Source organism: Desmodus rotundus, chromosome 8 (genome assembly GCF_022682495.2).
Source record: "Desmodus rotundus isolate HL8 chromosome 8, HLdesRot8A.1, whole genome shotgun sequence".
Taxonomy (NCBI): domain Eukaryota; kingdom Metazoa; phylum Chordata; class Mammalia; order Chiroptera; family Phyllostomidae; genus Desmodus; species Desmodus rotundus.
The window spans coordinates 62,140,204-62,163,364 of NC_071394.1; positions in this window are offsets into that span (position 1 = coordinate 62,140,204).

A 23,161-nucleotide genomic window follows, 5' to 3' on the forward strand; every position below is an offset into this window, starting at 1 on the left:
TTGTTTGTTTGGATTTCCCAAGCATTTCCTCGATTAGTTAAGTGTGAATATCCTCCCTTAGCTCCTCCTTCTCTGAAAAGAGCTCCTCAGCTGCCATCTCTTGTTGCTTTCTCTGAAGATCTTGGAGCTCCACCAAATCCCCCACATCATCATCGTCCACACCGAAGCCCATGGACTTGCCCAGAGACAATATCCTCCACAATAGACACAGGATCATCCTCAATGCCCTCAAAATTTCTTTCAGCAACAGCCTCAGGCCACAATTTTTTCCAGGCTGATTGCATGGTCCTAGAGGACACTTCCCCCCATGCATTAAGCAGTGAGGATATTAAAATGTTCCTTCCAAAACTCCCTGAGGATTAAATTAGTTTCAGATGTTACCTCAAAACATCTCTGAAACAGTGCTTTTGTTTAGAGTTTCTTAAAATTAGAAATGACCTGCTGGTTCATGGGCTGGATGAGAGGAGTTGTGTTAGGTAGCAAGAACCTAACAGTGATGAAGCAGTACTCCTCTACCAGCTCAGCCTCCAAGCCTAGAAGTTGGGCAGGAGCACTGTCCATTATAAAAAGTGCCCTGAGCCCAAACCTCTGTAGCTCAGTTGGTTGGGTGTCATCCTGCAAGGCAAAAGGTCACCAGTTTTGTCCCCAGTCAGGGCACACATGAGAGGCAACCAAGCAATCTTTTGTCCCCTGGTCAGGGCACATGTGAGAGGCAACCAATGGGTCTCACATCTTGTTTCTCTTCCTCTCTTTTTCTCTCCCTTCCCCTCTCTCTAAAAATAAACAAAATCATAAAAAAAGGAGTGCCCTGAGTGGCAATTGTTTTTCCCACAGGATTTCTTTGCATTTGGAGCAAGCACTTCATGAATCCACTCAATAAAAATTGTCTGGTTACCCAAGCTTTGCTATTAGACCTCCACATTACATTGAACTTATTTTCTTGACATTTTCTTTAAGACTCGTGGTTTTCAGAATAGTAGAGGAATAGAGACTTTAACTTAAAATCCTCACTCGTATTCCCACACCACAATAACAATGATGTCAGCCTGTCCTTCATTGGTTTGTGCCCCGCAATGATTTTTCTTCCTGTGATGGAAGAAAGGAACAAAGAGGACCTGTGATGTAGGTCCTTTTTGGCATTTTCTTTCAGGAAAGGCCTGTCTCATCACAATTAAACATTTGTTGGAACAAATCCCTCAGCCTCTACATATTATTGAAATTCTATCATGAAATTATCAGGAGCTACTTCATTAGAACTGGCAGCCTCCCCATGCCTCACTATATTATGTATGCCACTTCTTTTCTTAAATTATGGAACCACCCACTACTAGCCTTAAAGAAATCACTTTTAGTACTCATTCTGGGGTAGTGTTTCAGCAGGTCAGTATGCAGCACCTTTGCTTTTTCATATATCATTGCCTCTGAAAAGGTATCACTGGCTAATGGCTTTTTGTTTATCCAAATCAACAATTTTTCTACCTCTTTAATTGCCTGTGATGTTGTTTTGTGAACACTTTCACACCCTTAGCATTTGCAGGACTAATTCTTTAAACTTTTGTAAAGATTTTATTTGTGTAGTTTTAGAGGGAGGAGTGGGGGAGAGAGAAACATCTATACAAAAGAGAAATATTGATTGGTTGTCTCTTATACCTGCCCCAACGTGGGAACCAACCTGCAACCCAGGCACGTGCCTTGCCTGGAAATTGAACCAGCAACCCTTCTCTTTGCAGGATGACACCCAAGCAACTGCACCACACCAGGGTCAGACCCCAACATCGGGATTCTTAATGGCCTCTTTATGTTTTAAAACTGTGCAAATTAATTCACTTCACCATGCCATTCTCATTCTCAGTAGTCAGATCAGATACACGAATACCTTTACCATGTTTTGCAATTATTTCTTTTAAAGTTTTATGGTTGGTCTCGCAACTTTCCTTTTTATTTTGCTGCTATCACTAACCTTCTTAGGACCCATGGTGACTTTCTGTACGTATTTAATAATAATATGTGTTGGGAACCACCCTGCCTGGTTTCAGAAGCTGTAACCCCCCATGGCGAAGGCTGAGTGAGAGACCTTGGGATCATAAGCCACTAAGGAAACAAAGCTTATCTTTCTGGCAGGGCCACAACCTCTGCCCCCATTTACTTCACCCTGCTTGACTCTGGGCAGATGACTGGTTAGCCAAAAATGGATAAGATTCCTCAAGGGAGGGACAACCTAAAATGGCACAGTTGTGATGGGGCCATCAGGGAAGGACTTGGGGAGCTATAGAAGAAGGGGGTGATGGACCCTCACCCCTCGGCTTTGACATAGCCTGAGTCCTCATTCTGTCTGCAAGAAGTCTCCTAATCTCTTGGCTGCCTTATGTCTCCTATCTGACTTAAGCTTCAAACAATGCTGGAGGTAGGTGCAGCCCTGTGCTGGAAAGAGTGGGTTCCCTGCGGTGATCAGGCCTAAGAAAGAATGCATAAAATCCTGTGAAACCTGCTTTGCTAAGAATGCCCTCAATTTTCTGATAAGGTCCAAGCATGAAATGAGTTTGTTTCCCAAAGTTTATGGCCCTTTAGCTATCTGACCCTGACTAAAGATAAGCCCTCATAGTTCTTTGAATGTTGCCTGTTGTTTGATCATTACGGCTTGACAATGATTGATGACCTGTATTCCTGTGCAAACTGAACCCAATAAAAGCCCATTGAGGACCAGGCTCCAGGCCCTTCTCCTTTGAGAGATTGACCACATTTCCTCCCCAAAGAATCATGTCTTGGTAGACTTATTCTCATCTTCAGTGGACAGAGGGGTTCTGTGGGTAGAGCCCCCCACAAATAAGCAGCAACAAAGGGAAAAAACCATGAAAATATTCACAGCACAATTTCCTGCGATTTTAACAACACAAGATTTAGTGGTAAACTGACTTATACTCGTGCAGTCTCTCCTTTGTTGTTCGAGAGACACGTGACTGATCATACAGGTAGCAGCATGAAAGAATTGTCAGGTGAAGAACCAACATTTTGTTTGACAAGTGAGACATTTTTTAGGTGTACAATTTGGTTGAGAACTGAATTGTTCGAGATAGGAGATGAATAAGAACTCAAATATGACCATAGTACATAAACTTAGTTGATGAAGCAGCAGCAGGTTTGAGGGGATTGACTCCAATTTTGAAAGAAAGAAGGACCCACGGACATGGACAACAGCGCAATGATTGCTGGGGGAGAGTGGTGTAAGGGAACTAAATGGTAATGGAAAAAAATGAAGATTAAAGAAATAAAAATAAAAAAATAAAAAGGGTAGGTATTTTATAATTGTGGAGGGTATTCAAACAAAATTTAATATTAAATAATGTTAAAGAATACATAGCTTTGTTTCCTTTACACTAAAATGTAAAAAAAAAAAAAAAAGAGGAAGGAAAGAAGTTCTACTAAGGGTAAAATGCTATCGAACAGCCTCACATGCTAAAGAGAAATCATTCATGAAAGAAATAGTCAATTGATGTGGCAAATATCAGTGTTGTCTTATCCCCAGCTTTCAGTAACCACCACCCTGATCAGTCATGAGCCATGAACATTGAGGCAGTACCCTTCACCAGCAAAAAGATTATGACTTGCTGAAGGCTCAGATGATGGTTAGCAATTTTTAGCAATCAAATATTTTAATTAAGGTAAATACATTGTTTTTCTAGACATAATTCTAATGCACACCTAATAGACTACAGTACAGTATAAACAACTTTTATATGTACTAGATAACCAAAAATTTGTGTGACTAGCTTTATTGTGATATTCACGTTATTGCTGTTGTCTGAAATCAAACACACTATTTCTCTGAGGTATGCCTGTATATAATTTTCCAACATTACCTGGGAATAGTCTTATTACTCTATATCTTAAATAGTACATAACATTACTGGGTTCTACTTGCTCATCGTAAATGAACAGCTGAGTCACACAAAATTTATTAAATGATTGTGGGTTATTACATTTCACTCTTAAGATAACTCTTTGAACTTTTGAAAATAATCCCACTTGAAATAATAATAATTGTAGGTTTGATTTTTGAAACTTTAGATTCTACTCCTGCTACTGATTTTATCATGTGTCCAAAGACTCCTTGACTTCAAGCATTCAGAGAATATGTAAGATAATGAAAAATACCATGGTGACTGAGCTGCATCCCACTTTTCTTTAATCTCTCCATGTCTCCTGAAGTGTCAAATGCTTTGCTGTACTTCAGAAGGAAACTCACTAAAGCAAGAGACCTCTCTCACCCAGAGTTTCTTAAATTACAATTGGCCAAAGAATTTCACCTATTGTTTTTGCACAATATGTAGTTTTCATGCTTTTTTTTGAAATACCATTAAATAAGCAAAACTTCCCATCATTCTACAAATGAATGAAAACATGGTTCCCTGCTACTTTTTTGTCTTTGCCATTACATTGTAAGACATTATTATTTAAAATTTCATTAGAAATGATTATTCCATGGGATAAAATATCATATTTTACACAATAGTAACTTAGGTGAATTTTGGAGCAATATAATGAAAACATACACCTAATTCAATGAATATATTAAATCCAAATATTGTAAACCTATGGAAGTCTCTGTTTGGATGGAAAGACGAGAAAAACTATTACAGAAAAACCAAAAACGAGTTTGCCAATTCAAATATCATATATAAAAAATGAGGTGCACAATCTAATTAAGGAGACAGTTCAGCTGGTAGAGATGAGAGGAGTCCATCCAGGGCCATCCGTCTGTCTGCAGCTGAGAGAATGCTCAGTGAACCAGCTGGCTGTGCATGCCAGTCATGAACCTCATGACTGCTTCTGTCCAACCACGAATGGCTTCTTGATAAATGAGGACAGGTTCTGACAAACTGCAAAGGCTGGATGAAAATATAAATAGAAAATTATGTAAAATTAGTGATGGTGAAATTTCTAAATTAAAACATTTGAAAGTTTTCACCTAACCCAACACTGACTAAGGGCTCAAGTGTTTCAGCGAAGTTTCTTCATTCCCTATCAGTTCAAAATAGTGTTGGAGTTTTTTTGTTGTCATTTTTTTGTTTTTTGCTTAATCCCTCCACATTTTCACCCCATCCCTCAAATGCCCCTCTTCTCTGATAGCTGTCAGTCTGTCCTCTAGAGAGAAAGGGGAGTGAGGGATATAAGATAAGAGAGTAAGGGGAGGATAAATGGTGATAGGAGGAGACTTGACTTGGGGTGGTGAACACACAATATAATATATAGATGATGCATCATATATAATTGTACACCTGAAACCTAAATAATTTTATTGAATAATGTCACCCCTATTTATAATATAATATAATATAATATAATATAATATAATATAATATAATATAATATAATATAATATATAATATAAAATTAATATAATATATGGATGGCAACTGTCCAAAAGTCTCTCATACTTTTTGTCCCCCACACTTGTAAGGCCTTCTGAGGAAGATATTTACTCCTCTTTACTCTGGACAATCTTTTAAAGGATATTTGCATAGTGAAGAGTCTTGAAATAGAGAAATAATGTCTTGTTCAAAGAAGACAGATTTCTTTATAGTCTTTTAGGAATTACTATTGTTGTTCTAGAGCAAAGGCAGGTGCTACCATCTACAGTCATAAAGATAAAGCATCCCTTCACAACAAAGATAAATGTATGTCCATTCCCAAAGATTCTAGTGCTCTAAGAACAAAATCCTTTTCCAATAAAGCAACTCACTGTGTGTGCAGATATCAACTGGCTTTTTTTCACATAACCATGCAAAATGGCCCCCAGGAACCAGAACAAAATTACTGGAACTCTGGCTATAGCTATTATTCTGAGTAGCATACCATACTTTGTGTATGACTCAGGAGTCTCATGCCTTGAGGAGCATCCATGAAATCTTGAAATGTTAGTTGACTCTGGTTACATTATGTTGGTTTTGAAAACTAACATATGTCATGTTTTTAGCCTCATTAATATGTCCTGTCATTGGCTGGGGTCAGCTGGGGTGATAGGAATAACTGGGCTGCTAGCCTGGGTTTGTGCTTATTATAGCTAGGCAGGTTGAAGAGGGAGAAGTGTGCAGAGCATCTTTATGTAAAAGCTCAAAAGTAGTACCCATTAACTTTACCCACACTGTACTCGCCAGAATGAAGAGAGGGAAAGAGACAACCTTAAGGAGAAAATATGCAGAACCACACTGTAAAGGATGCACAACCATTTTTGCAGACTATCTTTCACACGTGCATTATCTTATTTAATTCTCCAATTAACTTTTGAAGTTTGTGTTATTATCCCCTTTTTACAACTGAGCAAATGAAGGCTTGAAAGAATCAGTAGCTTGTGTAAAGTCACAGTGTCAGGAAGTGTACAACCTGAATTCTAGTGCAGGTCTGTCTGAATGCTGAGGTTTCTCATCTATCACCTATTGCTCCATGCACTTCAGAATGAGTCTGCTTCAAATGGATTTTCACTTGACCTTTGACACTGTGAGTATCTACTGAGAAAAATAGATAACAAAACTATAAAGACTTCTGCCCCTTCTCATGAGATCCATTCAGCATTACTTTCCTATTTCTTTAAAGTTAGTTAATCCTTCAAAGCTTTATTTCTTTTACTGCTAAAACAAACAAAAAAATCAGTTAGGGTTTAGGAGTGCCAAGAGGAAGAAAAAAGGCCTGTATGACACCCCATAAATCTCAGCATAAAAGTTCAAAGCTATTGTTAAAAATTGTCATGTCTTAGACACAGAATTCTCAAGGTCATTCCTTTAGAATTCAGTCTAAAGCTCTTTGGTAGTGTCCTATGTTCTTCCAAAGATCATCACATTTTCTTCTAATTTTGAAAGATATAACTGTATTTTATTCTCAAGTTTTGTATCTGTCATAGTGATTGTGGTCAAAATAAGCACTCTTTTCCTGAGGTGGTGCTTTACTTTCTCAGCGTTTTCTGAGGTTAAATTCATCACAGCCCCACACCAGAAATCATTCTTAAATGAACCAAAGGGCACTGAAGTTTGCTGGATTTTTGATATGATGCATTCTATGTCTCACTATTGTTTATGAATATAATTAAAATCACATGAAAATGTAAGTAGAAGAAAATTACAACTTATAAGTAAAGACTCTGCTTCCTGTAAAAGACTAACAAGTACAAAGGGAAGGGATGAGAATCTAGTTATGATGTGAAAATAAGGTGTAAATCATCTCCAGGCACATCACACACACACCATTCACTGACAAGACACGTGTACACACACAGGATGAATACAAGAATTGGCAGGTAGTGTTCTAGGAAAAATGGAGAGATTAGGCTGCAGTCTTATGAAAGAGCAGAGAGTAAATTTGGAAAACCACACAGACAGATTCATTAAGTAGTAAAAATAAAGTATAACACATATAAAATGGGTATCAAAATCATAAGCACTATAAACATTTTGTAAATCACAAGCACTTTTAAACTCCTTCCTGATGGAATGTTCTAAATTTATTTATTTTTAATTGTTGTTTAAGTACAGTTGTCTCCATTTTCACCCCACCATCCCCCCCCCCTGCTTCCCACCTTTGAACCTACTTCCTTTGGTTTTGTCCTTGTGTCCTTTATACATGTTCTTGATGGCCCTTCCCCTATTTTGCACATTATCTCTTTCCCACCACCCCTAATTTTTCCATTCATTTAGTAAAACAGGTCATTTCTAAAATTCTCCTCCCTGTGTAAACTTAGTCCATGTTGACTGAGGGCAAACTCTCACACTATGTTTGGAAAAAAATGACTTTTTAAAAATTTGCTGTGGTTTATTCATCTTTGAATAGATACATTTAGATTGCAACTAGAAGGACCTTTCTGCACTGAAGGTAAGGCTAAGATGACCATAGGAAACCATAGACAGACCACACTGGTTAGATCTGGAGGGCAAATTTTTTCAGGTGTTCTTGTTCTCCAGTAGTCAGTGATCGGTGAGATCCTCTATATTGAAAATTTTCACAAAGAGACAAAAATAATAATTTGTTGATGGCTGGAAATGCCAGCATGGGGCACAAAGCCTCTTGTGGATATTGCTTTATAGACCAAAATGGGAATCCAAATACAATATAGAAATGAGATAAAAATGGAATATAAGATCTTTGGGTATAGGAATAGACTGAACAGAGCCCATGATCTGTCTCCTATGATGTTGAGCTGACATTTGCAGTCAATCTGATGAACAATGCTCCTGAACTTTAAGAGGTGCTGTGTGCAGCCCTGGCTGGTGTGGCTCATTGGCTTGAGTGCCGGCCTGTGAACCAAAGGTCACCAGTTTGATTCCCAGTCAGGGCACATGCCTGAGTTGCAGGCCAGGTGCCCAAAAAGGGGCACATGAGAGGCAACCATACATTGATGTTTCTCTCCATTTCTTTCTCCTTCCCTTCCCCTCTCTAAAATAAATAAATAAAATCTTTTTAAAAAAAGATGTCCTGTTTTCAGAAAGCATGAAGGTTTAGAAATGTTGTTCTGTACTGTAGGAACTACCACACTTTTCCAGTCATTCCTAACTTCTTTATTGTTTGGGCCAATTTAATTTCTGTGGAAATTTGTACATTTTACTTTAGTTGAAACAGGTAATATTTAGATGTATGCTTACTCATTTTAAAATAAAAAGGATGTTTATAGTTATTGTAGCATAATTATAGCATAGCACCCCTTTGTCTGAGTGTCATCTGTATGATTTCAGTTCTTAGATTTGTTTCATATTACATCTAATGGTCAACCTAGGTAAATGTTTTCATGTACTTGAAAATTATTTGTATTCTTCAGTTACTAGATGTAGTTCACGCTATGTGTCAATTAAGTAACCATTGTTTGAAATTTCCACATTTTTCATATGCTTAATCTTTTCCCTGTTTCTTCTGTCAGTTGCTGTGAAAGGTTTTTTAAAACTCTAGTATAATTGTATATTTGTCTCTTTATCCTTGTAGTTTTCTCAGTTTGACTTGATCTATTTTGAGGCATGTTATTAGACACATACAAACTTTCTCATTTGATTTAACTTTTTATTTTTATGTAATACACTTTTTAATTTGTATATCTGGCCATAAATTTCTATATCTGATAAAATCAGTATAGCTATACCAACATTCTGGGGCTTTTTGTTTGTTTGTTTTTATCTTTTTTATTTTTAGATATTTATTTTTAAGATCTTAGATTTCTCATCTTTTGGCTTTAAATCTTTATGAATAGTTTTTCCAGTTCTTTGAAGTATAATTTGTATATAAAAACTGCACATATTTAATGTGTATAATTTGATAAGTTTGGACATATTCATGCACATGTGATACCATTACCACAATCAAGGTAATGAACAGACCAATCACCTCCCAAAATTTCTCTGTGTCATTTTATGTTTTTTTTTAAAGATTTTATTTATTTATTTATATTTAGAGAGGGGAAGGGAGGGAGAAAGAGAGGGAGAGAAACATCAATGTGCAGTTGCCTCTTGCACACCCTCTGCTGGGGACTTGGCCCACAACCCAGGCATAAACCCTGACTAGGAATCTAACCAGTGACCTTTTGGTTTGCAGGCTGGCACTTAGTTCACTGAGCCACACCAGCCAGGACACTTTATGTTTTTTTACTGTGTTTTGGTTTTTGTGTGTGTGTGTGTGTGTGAAGAACAATTAATGTGAAGTCTAACCTTTAAATAATTTTTAGGTGCATAGTACCATATTGGTAACTATAGGCGCTATGTTGTACTGCAGATGTATAGAGTTTATCCATTTATGTATTTGTTACTTTATAACATTAACTACCATCTTATTACTTTCTCCCTTCCCTTCCCTTTGCACCCATCATTCTATGTTACGCTTATATGTTTGACTATTTTAGGTACGTCATATAGTTATATCATGTAGTATTTGTCCTTTTCTCAGTCTATTATTGGGTGCATAAACACTTCAAATTATTATAACTTATGGATGAATTGATCCTTATTCATTATGAAAGGACATTATTTATTCCTAGTTATTTTCTTTGCTTTAAAATTTATTTTGTCAGATAATAATTTAGCATATCAATGATATATATTTCCAAGATGAAATTCTTTGGTTTTTATTTTTTTATATATTCTTTTATGTTCTTTTTTTTAATCTTGTTTTATCATTGTTCAAGTATACTTGTCTTCATTTTCCTGCCACCACTTTCCCCCACCCCACCCCACCCAACCTCCCACCCTCAATTATACACCTTTTGTCTTTGTCATGGATACGCTGTTTTCTTTAGCCATGAGGCTGTTCTTGCTCCATTTTATGCTCCTGCCTCCTTTGTCAAATATTAATTAACCGTAAAGACTTGAGTTTATTTCTGGGCTCTCTGTTCTGTTCCATTGGTCTATGTGCCTGTTTTTATGCCAGTACCAGGCTGTTTTGATTACCGTGGCCTTGTAATAGATTTTGATATCAGGTATTGTGATCCCTCCTGCTTTGTTCTTCTTTCTCAAAATTGCTGCAGCTATTTGGGGTCGTTTATGGTTCCATATGAATTTCTGAAATGTTTGTTCTACATCTGTGAAATATGTCATGGGTACTCTAATAAGGATTGCATTGAATCTATAAATTGCTTTAGGTAGTATGGCCATTTTGATGATGTTAATTCTTAAAATCCATGAGCATGGTACATGCTTCCATTTGTTTGTGTCTTCCTTAATTTCTTTCTTCAGTGTTGTGTAGTTTTCAGGGTACAGGTCTTTCGCCTCCTTGGTTAAGTTTATTCCTAGGTACTTTATTTTTCTTGTTGCTTTATCAAATGGGATTTTTTTCCTGATTTCTGTTTCTGCAGTTTCATTGTTGGTATACAGGAATACCTTTGATTTCTGAGTACTGACTTTGTATCCAGTTGTTTTGCCAAATTCATTTATTAGGTTGAGGAGTTTTTTGGTGGAGTCTATAGGATTTTCCATGTACACTATCATGTCATCTGCAAACAGTGACAGTTTCATTTCCTCCTTTCCAATTTGGATGTCTTTTATTGCTTTTTCTTGTCTGATTGCTGTGGCTAGGACTTCCAATGCTATGTTGAATAGGAGTGGTGAGAGAGGGCATCCTTGTCTTGTTTCTGATCTTAGTGGGAAAGTTCTAGGTTTTTGTCTACTGAGTATGATGTTGGCTGTAGGTCTCTCATATATGCCCTTTATTATGTTGAGAAATGATCCCTCTATTCCCACTTTGCTGAGTGTTTTTATCACAAATGGGTGCTGTATCTTATCAAATGCTTTTTCCGCATCTATTGATATGATCATGTGATTTTTGTCTTTGCTGTTGTTGATGTGATGTATTATGTTTATTGATTTGCGAATATTGTACCATCCTTGCATCCCTGGGATAAATCCCACTTGGTCATGGTGCATGATCTTTTCAATGTATTGCTGGATGCGGTTTGCCAATATTTTGTTGAGAATTTTAGCGTTTATATTCATCAGAGATATTGGCCTGAAGTTTTCTTTCTTTGTTGTGTCTTTATCTGGTTTTGGGGTTAGGATGATGCTGGCTTCATAAAAAGAGTTGGTGAGACTTCCATTAGTTTGGGTTTTTTCGAATAGTCTGTGAAGGATAGGGATTAGCTCTTCCTTAAAGGCTTTGTAGAATTCTCCTGTGAAACCATCTGGTCCAGGGCTTTTGTGTGTTGGAGGTTTTTGATGACTGCTTCAATTTCCTCTGCTGTTATTGGTCTGTTCAGACTTTCTGCGTCTTCATTCAGTGTTGAAAGATTATATTTTTCTAGAAATATGTCCATTTCACCTAGGGTTTCAAATATCTTGGCATACAGTTCTTCGTAGTAACTTCTCACACTCCTTTGTATTTCTGTGGTATCAGTTGTAATCTCTCCTCTTTCATTTCTAATTGTGTTTATTTGGATCCTCTCTTTTTTTCTTGATGAGCCTACTTAAAGGCTTGTCGATTTTGTTTATCTTTTCAAAGAACCAGCTCCTGGACTCATTGATCCTTTGAATTGTGCTTTTAGTCTCTATGTCATTTAACTCTGCTCTTATCTTGGTTATTTTCTTCCTTCTGCTTTCTCTGGGCTGTCTTTGTTTTTGTTCCACGAGTTCTTGTAGGCATACGGTTAGGTTGTTTGTTTGAACTGTTTCTATCTTCTTAAGGTAGGCCTGTATTGCTATGAACTTACCTCTCAGGACTGCCTTTGCTGTGTCCCATAGGTTTTGGGTTATTGTGAATTCATTTTCATTTGTATCCAGAAAGTTATTGATTTCTTCCCTAATCTCGTTCTTGACCCATTCATTGTTTAATAGCATGCTATTCAGTCTCCATGATTTTGAGTGTTTTGGGTTTTTTCCTTTGGGGTTGGTTTCTAGTTTCAGTCCCTTGTGGTCAGAGAAAATGCTTGATATGATATTAATTTTCTTGAATTTGTTGAGGTTTGCTTTGTGTCCTATCATGTGGTCTATCTTTGAAAAAGTTCCATGTACACCTGAGAAGAATGTGTATTTTGCTTCTTTGGGATGAAAAGCTCTATATATATCAGTTAAGTCCATTTCCTCTAGGGTATTGTTAAGTGATGTAATATCCTTGTTGATATTTTGTTGGGAAGACCTGTCCATTTTTGACAGTGGGGTGTTAAAGTCCTCTACTATAATTGTGTTGCTGTCAATATCTTTCTTGAAGTCCTCCAAGATTTTCTTTGTGTATTTCTGTGCTCCTATGTTGGGTGCATATATATTTACAATGTTTATGTCTTCTTGGTGGATTCTTCCTTTGAGTATTTTGAAGTGACCTTCTGGGTCTCCTTTTATAGCCCTTCTTTTGAAGTCTATTTTGTGTGATATGAGTATTGCTACCCCTGGTTTTTTTTTTCCTGTCCAATTGCTTGGAAAATTTGTTTCCAGCCCTTCACTTTCAGTCTGTGTAGGTCTTTTGTCCTGAGGTGGGTCTCCTGTAGGGATGCTTAAAACAGTCCCTTTAGCATCTGTTGCAGAGCTGGTTTGGTGGAAGTGTATTCTTTTAGACTTCTTTTGTCTGGGAAACTCTTTATTTGGCCTTCTATCTTGATTGAGAGCCTTGCTGGGTAAAGTAGTCTTGGATGCAGGCCTCTGGTTCTCATTACTTGGAATATTTCTTGCCATTCTCTTCTGGCTTGGAGCGTTTCCATTGAGAAGTCAGTTGCTAACCTTATTGGGGCTCCCTTGTATTTTACTTCCCGTTTCTCCCTTGTTGCCTTTAAGATTCTCTCTTTGTCTTGATATTTTGCCATTTTAATTATGATGTGTCTTGCAGTGGGCCTCTTTGGTTTCCTCTTGCTTGGGACTGTCTGTGTTTCCTGGATTTGGGTGACTCTTTCTTTCATCAGATTAGGAAATTTTCCATCATTACTTTCTAAACAGGTTTTCTATCCCTTGCTCTTCTTCTTCTCGTTCTGGTATTCCTATTATACGGATATTGTTACGTTTCATGTTGTCCTGCATTTCCCTTATTGCCTCTTCATTCTTTCTGAGCCTCTTTTCCTTTTCTTGCTCTTTCTGGGTGTTTTTGTCTACTTTGTCCTCCAGCTCGCTGATCCGATCCTCTGCTTCATCAAGTCTGCTTTTCATTCCTTCTACTGTGTTCTTCAGTTCAGAAATTGTATTCTTCATTTCTTCTTGGCCTTTGTTGATAGTTTCTATTTCCTTTTTAATGTTGATATAGTTTGCAGTGAGTTCATTGTAGTTTCCCTGTAGTTTCTGGTAGTTCTCTTTGAGCTCAGTGAGCTCAGTGAGCTTCCTGATAACCATTGCTTTGAAGTCAGTATCTGATAGTTGAGTTGCCTCTTTTTTAGTTAGCATTCTTTCTGAGGCTTCCTCCTTTCCTTTCATTTGGGGATTGTTTCCTTGTCTTCCCATTGTTTGTGAGACTCTTCTTATTAGCCTCTGCTTCTTAAATTGATCTATTCTGACTCCCTGGGTTTATGGTATGAACTTCTATGGTAGAATGCCAATGTGATTCGGTGGTTCTGTCTCCTTAATCTCCTGTGCTCACTGGTCTTGAGCTGACGTTTATGGGTGTAACATGGTGTAACTCTGGTCTTTTCAGCATTCCAGGTTTTATTGTCTCACCTGTGGGAAAAAGAGAGGGAGGAGGGAAGAAGAAAAAAAAAGAAGGGAAGGAGTAAAAAGGGAATAGAAAAGGAATGGAAGGAAGGAAGAAGGAATAAAGAAAGATTGGAGGCAAGATAAGAAGGAATTTTAACAAAAATTAAAACAAAAGAATAAATAAAAGAAGGCAGGAAGAAGGAATAAAAAAAGAAAGAAGGACAGAAAGGAAGAAGGAATTCAGGTGGAAAGGAGGAAAGAAAAAAGAAAAGAAAAGAAAAGAAAAGTCTTCTGTTGGCTTTTAACCGGTCAGGGTAGTTCTGGTGGTCTTCCTGTCTGTGTTATGGGAGGGGGTGGTTGGTAGTATTGGTTTCACTTTTTACCCTTCCTGAGCCACACTCTTCGCTGTTGTTCAGCCTCCAGTCCAGTTCCTCAGGGTCCTTCTGCTCCCCACTGTGCCTTTATTTCACTGGTTTTGCTGTCTTTGAGTTTCACCAATTAGGGGCAACTCACACTCCCCCTTCTTGCTCTTTGCTGTCTTAGATCCTAGGGGCTCTTGGTGCTGCTATGGAGTAGTTCAGCCCCCTAATGTGTCGAGCCTTTCTGGGAAATGCAATCTTCCCTAGCCCTGTAGCTCCCCTTTGCTGGGTGTTCTGCCTTAGTCCTAGAGAGCCAGTAGGCCCTGCAGGGCTCTGTGTGCAGGGGCTAGGTAAGAGTTGTTCAGAACTGGTGCTTTTAGGTGTGGTTCCTCACAGGCAGCCAGGACATTGATCAGCTGATCTGCTGCTTTGGGCCTGGGTGGAGCTAGGCCGGCTGGTCTGTTGCTCTGGGCCTGAGTCGCTCAGGGCAGGCCAGTCAGCTTTGGGTCTGAGTTGGGTGGCTGGCTGGTCTGCCGCCTTGTGCCTGTGTGGGGGGCAGCTAGCCTCTGCTCCCGGTGCACACCCACCCAAGGTTTCAGGTGTGGGCGGCCAGCCAGGGTTTCAGGTGTGCCCCCCAGTCTGTTAATCTGGGTACGCACAACAGGGGTTCAGGTGAGTGCCACGGCTGCTTATCCCGTGTTCACAGTCCAGGGGCTGAGTGGGCAGGGGCGCCAGAGGCTGCGGCTGTTGCGGAGAGTTCTCTAACTAGCCCCTGAGTGCCTCTATTCTCTCTTTCTTTTTGAGAAATTCTTCCTATTCAAGCCCCCCTGGTCCAAACAAGCACCTGGCTGCTCACACAGCTCAGCCTGGCTCTCTCTCAAGAATCCTGCAGCAGACCCTGCGCCTGGGCTGGGGCTTCAGCCACCCTGGTCCCTGCGCTGGTCCCAGGGACCTTATTGTCCTTAAGCACTCTTCTTACCGTCAGATCTTTCAATGTCTTCTATCTTTGGTCTCCAATCTTCATATATGCTGGAATACCATTGGCTGTTGCTCTGCTCCTCAGATCAGCTAGGTGTTTCACTGGTGTTGAGGGGAAGTGGACTCTGCTCTCATCTATCTCACCGCCATCTTGCCTAAACTGATTTTTAATTTTTTGAGATATCTCCATACTGCTTTCCACCGTGGTTGCCCCATTCTGCATTCCTACCAACAGTGCAAAGGGACCAACAGAAACACTTTAAATAAAAAACATAGAAAGGATGAGGGAGATATAAAATCACCATTAGAATGCCACAATAACAGTCATCTTAGGCAAGGCCCACAGATGAATGCTGATGTTGGTGGGTGGGACAAAATTTAAATAAAAAGGAGATATTTGCATAGCCTCAAAGTCTCTGTTTCTGCTGTCGCCAAATACAGGTCCACATATTTTTTGAATTTCTTTTCTTTAGGAGCTGGAGCTTAATTCTTCCCCCTTAAGTGTTACTTCTACAACTATTTACTTTTACAAATAATGTGTAGAAAGGGAAAATATTAATTTTACAATGGAGAAGCCTAAGAGACACCACTATAATTAAATTATAAAAGTTAAAATCAGTATCCTTCTCATTTTACAGTATCCTTTGATACTGTAAAATGAGAAGGGCACTTTACCTCTCTTACATTCTTCCCCCAAATTTACAACCCCAGTTTTGCAAAAACCAAGTTGAGAAACATTCTACAAAACACCGGACCAGTATTCTTTAAAAGTATCAAATGTATGAGAAACTGTCACAGATCTGAGGAAACTAAGGAGCCATGATAACTCAGTGCAGCATGCTTTTCTGGTTTGGATCCTTGAAGAGAAAAAGGACATTCATGGAAAAACTAGGGATATCTGGTACAAGTCTGTTGGTTAGCTGATGGTAATGTACCAGTGTTAGTTTCTTGATTTTGATAAATGCATAATGGTTATATAAAGTGTTATTAATAATGGAAGCTTATTGAAGGATATACAGAAACTATGTTATATTTGTAACATTTTTGAAGATTTAAAATTATTTTAAAATATAAAAAGGTTGGTTTCTACATTCTAGAATAAAAAGTGACTATGTATAGCAAAATAAGCATATGTTAAATAAGAATATAAAAGCAGTAGCCTTAACAATTAAAATCATGATCCATGAGAGAAAAATGTAAGTTGTACTTCATTAAAATAAAAAAACCCCTAAACTTTTACCTTGTAAGAAAAGGGTTACATGAAAAAAAGGACAAGCCATGAAAAGAGTGAAAAGAATTACAACTCAAATATCTGATAAATCACTGCTATCCAAAATATGCAGACCTTTTATAACTCAACAATAAGAAGACACCTACTGTATGATTTCAAATACATTACATTATGGAAAAGGAAAACTATAGAAAATTTAGATCAGTGGTTGCCAGGGAAAGAGGAAGGAAGGATCAACAGGAGAAACATGGAGGATTTTTAGGGTGATTAAACTATTCCATATGTTACTATAATGAAATCTATATGACATTATGCCATTTGTCAAAACTCACAGAAAGTGCAGCACAAAGAGTGAGCTCTAATGTAAACTATAGATTTCAGTCAATAACCATTTATTTCTATTTCACCAGTTTGAACAAATGCACCACATTAGCAGGATGCTAATGACAGCAAAAACTGAGGCTAAGGTTTGAGGAAATACATTGGAACTCTGCACTTCCTGGTGAATTCTTCTGTAAACCTACAACTTCTCTAAAAACTAAAGCCTAAAAAACAAATAAACAAGCAAACAATCATCTTTAAACAGGAAGTGGAGTGAGTTAGATGGTGATATTTTGCCTTGCTCTTCTCATGGAATGTAGAGAGTGGGAGATTCTATACAGAAGACCTCGTAATTGGGGCAGCCCTTGGAAATGAGGTATGGCTATGGTTTAGTGGGTTGTGGAGAGGAACTTATGGGAAAGGGTGAAATTTTATTGGAAATACAAATTTTAGAAATAGTGTTGCCTTAGGTGATGTTTTCTTATGAATTAAAAAGATTCTTAAAAATTATAAATGAAACCAAGTAGATTCTTTCATTGAATTTGTATTTGAAAATTGAGAGGGTGTTAAAGAAGGGGACGGGATGGGTCCACACAATAAAGATTGATATCTTACTGGATAGTAATTGAAAAAATAACTTTTACATTGTTTTCACCCAAGGATTCATATTAGTCATTTTTATTAATCTATTGTTCATATTAGCCCAGTTTTTTATGGTTTAAGGTAAAGCTTTTTTAAAAAAAGATTTTATTTGTTTATTTTTAGACAGGGGGAAGAGGGGGAGAAAGAGAGGTGATGAAACACCAATGTGTAGTTGCCTTCCATACGCCCCCTACTGGGGACCTGGCCTGCAATCCAGGTGTGAGCCCTGACTGGGAATTTAATCAGTGACCCTTTGGTACCCAGGCCAGCACTCAATCCCCTGAGCCACACCAGGCAGGGCTAAGGTAAAGCTTTTTTCTCTCTATGAAAACCACTATACTCCTGAGCTAGCCTGGACCACCTATAATTACAAGAATATGCTTTCCCTCAGTACCATATTGAATGCGGTATTCTGTTTTCATCACTCCCTAGGCTTAGGGCCAGGGATATTGCGTTGGTAGCTTACAAATGGCACAATAGAGGTAACACAGAAGGAAAATTGACAAATTCTACAAATTAGAGTATTACGAGCACAGGTATTATTAGTAGTATTTTAAAGAACTAATTTTTAAGCACATACTAGAATAACAATGCTGATGGCTGATATTAAAATGTAGTCAATCAAATAACTTGACTTTAAAAAAAATCCTTTAAATGTTGTAACTCCATTAGCAAGGAAAAGTGAGCTACAAGCAAAGAAGTGTAAAAAGGGACATTATAGGATTATTATATGAATCTCAAATATATTGTCATTCCTCAGTGGCAGGGCTGCATCACCCCTTGCATTTAATTAGCCCACAACCTGCCTCCTCTGCAGTGGATGCAGTCAGTATACTGGCACTGGAATTGAAATCCATTCATGTTTGATATCTGTGGTGACTGTCAGTGATTCATCAGTATAACATTACTGTGTTTTAATAGATTTCACTGGTGTTTTGTGCAGGTGTCCCCAGAGTTGAGACTGTACAGAGGACCAATGGATTAGAAAAGATATAAAATACCTACCCAGAAATGCCTTTGCTTGTCAACTCTACTTCTATTTTTTTGACCGAAAGTGTCCTTGGTTCAATATTAACTTTTTCCCAAGAGCCACATATCATCTAAAATACTAATTTTATTTCATTTTCAAAGCAATTATTATAAGGAATCTATGAATTATAGTAAGTGCACATTACTTCAACAGGGAACATTTCCTCCCTCTGAAATTAGTAATAAATATGTATTTTAAATGTACCAAAGTATTTTTTGAGCTTTATTTTGAGGGATTCTTGTCCAGGATCTGAATCTGTCCTCCGTGAACAGTGATTCATCCAATCTCTCCATGGGCTGTGTCTCAGGAAGGCAGTGAGCTTCCTGCTAAATCAATTTGTGTTCGTGGTGCAGTACAGATTTGGAGCAGCACAATTCAAACTGACTTCTCCAAATAATACTTCCTCTGACAACAGTTTTAAAGTGGCAAGGTGGCTGGGAAAATTACAGGCTTGAGATACCACATCCTCCAGCAGAATTCAACATACTGCTGTGACACTGATAAACTAGAAGCTAAATTGTAATGTGAGGTAGCAAAGCAGCTCATAGGTGCACCCTGCACCACACATTGCTAAAAGCTATGCCCAATAAAGAAACCAGAGAACTGTAGCAAGAGTAACAGAAAAGCCCAGCCTTTGTAGGGGGGAAAAGTCCAATGAATATGGGATAAGTAGTTTTCTCCAACTTAGAAACATAATGTCCCTCTCTTTTAAATTGTAAAGGTGGAACACAACATTGGAGAGAGTGTATGGGTCACCAGTTGAAATATTGGAAATACTTTTTAATTGCTTACCATTTGTTTAATATGTTGCACAGTGTTAAGCTTACAGCATGTGAATATTTAAGTGTGTTTACCATTAGTGGAAGCCTATGGAGAACCTATACTGTGATTTAAAAATCATGCTTTCTTTTGTAAATAATATTTTTCCATGATTAAGGATGCTCATGACATAAGTGGTTAATGCATTATGGGATCTTTCGTATTTGAGATTTTTTGTCATATCTGTGGGTAGAGAATGGTTGCATTTTTGGAGAAACTGGGGAAATTAAATAGTCCCATGAGATGGCACATCATAAATAAATGTTTTTGCCCTTTAATTAACTTTATATTTACTGTAATCTGACAGTCTAGCTATAAAGGCTTAATTTGAACTTCACTCCATAGTGCTATTTATTCAGTTATTACTAATGAACATTTTATTGTTGGGCAACTGAAAATGTTTTGGTTGTTGATGTAGCCCTGCCTTTAAGATGGATGAACACACAGTTGCTAAAAGTAATGGTAGTCACAGAGTAGATCTTTAATATTGTTGAGTCATTGATTGGATTCTTAAATCAAGACATGGAAAATAATTAAAGAGAATTGTGAATCCTTAGAGGCTAGTCTTGCCTTGTAGAAGATGTTAGCAACATTTACAACTCCATTCTCAGTTGTATATTTTGAAGTTGTGAAAGTAGTATTGGCCATGGCCCTTAAATTCTGTCTTCCTTAGGGGTAATCACAAGGATGAGAGCTCTGGTTCTATCCCATACAATTGACATTTACTCTTTTGCCTCTATCTGAAATGCAGCTTTGATTATACCTTCTCCTGTTGCCATCAAACCAGATGATATTAAAAATCAAGCTATCAATACATAGCAGAATTATCGTTCATATTACCTTTTGCTTAAGGCACAAGTTTTCATACTTTGAACAATGAGTGGTGAGGAGACCTTATTTCCCATCAAGATTGATTTTATCATTGGGAGGAAAACAACTCAATTTCAGGAAGAAGAAAGTCATATTTTTGCTGACAAAGAGAATAATTATTTTTATTTCTGTATTTTACCTTCCAAAATAGAGAACTATATTTTTAGTAATGCACATATTTTTCTCTTGTGTTAGAAAAGAAAAACAAATTTAAGAGGTAGGTAGTCAATGAGATAAGAGTTATAGACAATGATAGAAATAGTCCAAGTCAGAGAAATCCCCAGGTTGTCATGGTAAATACTTCCTAGGATATGGTCTGTTGTAATTATTAATAAGATATGCTTTTCTTTTCTTCAGAGACATAGAAGGGATTAGGATTTTGGGTAGTGGACCATAAAGCTGGATGAAATTGAATCCAGTACTGTCCTGCAAACTGAAAATTTCCATCTCTTGCCTTAGATTTAAATCTATAGTAGTGATGGACCATCCAGGTATGTGACAATTTTTAAGGTGTTATCAATATAAATAATAAACTGCAGACATAAACTAGGCTGAGTTTAACAACCTTTTGTAAGCAAAGTTCAGCTACACTTTTCTGCAGATTCATCATCCTTGTGTCCCATTGGTCTCCCTCCCCATTTTTGTCCTAAAGTCCATTATTCCCTCCATACTTTATTCATGTAGATACAGAATCTGCAACATTATGAACATTTGCTGAAATCTGTGGAATAAAGCTTATGAAAGGAAAAGTATTATCAAACACTTATAATATTGTGTTCCTACAATAGTCAGATTTTCTATTTATTGCACTGAGAAACTGGAGAGACAGTTATTTGACTTTTTCAGATGACTGCTTTGGTATAAACAGTGTAAAACTTCATAGACATACTGGCTGCATAGACACATAAGTTAGTACACACTGAGTTTTACCTAGGGCACATCAGGTATTAAAAGAGCTTGAATTGCATGGATTAATTTTAGCTGGTTGGGAATGACCTCATGCTGATCTCCAGATCTGCCTTACTCATGATGGTGACCCTTGGACAAGGATAGAAGATATGCCAACTAGAGAAAAATGATGTTCTGTAATCATGAACCTGTGAGTTGTTTTGGTGACAAGATGCATTTCTGTGTCAGCATAGGAATGGTGCCTGGTTTTAGTAGAGTTACTGTTAAGGCCGGTCATGGAGCTGTGTAACCATCTTACACTGAGACAGATCTTGGGTTTGCTGATATTGAAGTGTTCCAAGGCCTACAGACAAAAGATGTCCTGGATAACCCTGGGGTTGTTGGAAAAGAAGTCCACACACACCATCTTCTATGATTTCCAAAGCCTGTCCTTTACTTTCTGTGGCTGTTCCATTTCCTTTGCCTGTAATAAAGATCTTCTGTGAGTAAAAACTGAGTCCTTTCAGTAATGGAATGCTTAAAGCAATCACTGCATAATTAGTAGAGATGTAAATTAGGAAGTCCAGTAAATGGCAAAAAATAAATAAATAAAAACTACAAAAAACACAGCAGAGTATTAAAATGAGCCAATAATACATTAAAGAAATAACCTTGTGTCAATAGGCTTAGGGACACTTAAAAGCATATGGATATTAACTGAGGTGTAAAAATTGAGGAGGTACTCTTAATTAGTTTAAGGAAAAGAGGTGTTATATGAAGCATTATGGTAGAAACCTACAAAGGAAGAACATGGTTGGATATCTTAGCAATGTGGTATAAAAGCAATTAACTGAATAGTTTAATTTCTGGAGGAAACTACCAGGTGTTACAAGTGAGTTTTCTAGGATACGTTAACTAAAACAAGTTTGAGTGTGAAGGATACAGATGAATATGAATGAAATGGCCTTTTGGAATTCCTTCCAGCTAGTCCTCTGTAACTCCTTTATTTTAACAACATGCTTGTATGTTTATCACTTAATTGCCTACTTTTAATACCGGAGACTACATATGTTAAGATGGACACTAAAGTGTTATTTATTGAGTGCTGTTGCCACATACAATTCAATTTAAAGAGCTCATTTGTTTATTATAGAATTGTTAGAGTTTAACTCCTTTAAGTAGAACATTTTCAAGTTCAGTCCTAAGGAAATCAGTAAAAGGAAGATCAACAACTTTAAATGAATCGGGTAGAGAAAAACCACCTGGCTTACTTTGTCCTCTTTAAGCTTGGTCTTTGCGGTGGACTGCATTATCCCCCCCCCCCATTTTATGTTAAAACACTAATTTCCAGTTACTGGTGTTTATAGATGGAGCTTTGGGGAGCTTACTTGTTCAGTTTCATCTTGACAGGGGACTTAGGGAGTGGACAGGGCAAGATTACATAATCATACTGATGAGAGATGTTTTTGAAAACTATTTTCTCATCCACACTTATTAATATCTAAGGATTTGATTTTTCTAGAGCTGCAAAACAAAAACTATAGCAGACACTGAGAAATCTGAAATTAACATTGTAAAGTTGCATAGAAGTGGCCAAATTATTTAGCATCTTTGTGCCTCATTGTGTTCAACTCTACCTATTTCAGAGGGCTAAGAGTATATGAAGCACTGAATAAAAGTTAACTGTAATTATGTCTCATGTAATATCTATGTATTTCACCCACATGATTACATTTTTCTTTGCATGTGATGGATTTTATTTACCACATAAAGACAATTTTCCTGCCACCCATTTGTATAACTTATTTTAAATGACATGGAATTAATCAATTTATTTTTCCTTCAATATTCTTATAGCTTACTTTCTACATTGGTGTTATATGGTATGAACAAGCTACCCATTTGTTATATTATCTACTTGATACTATTATACTGCTCAACCAGAATTGACCTTAGAGTTCCC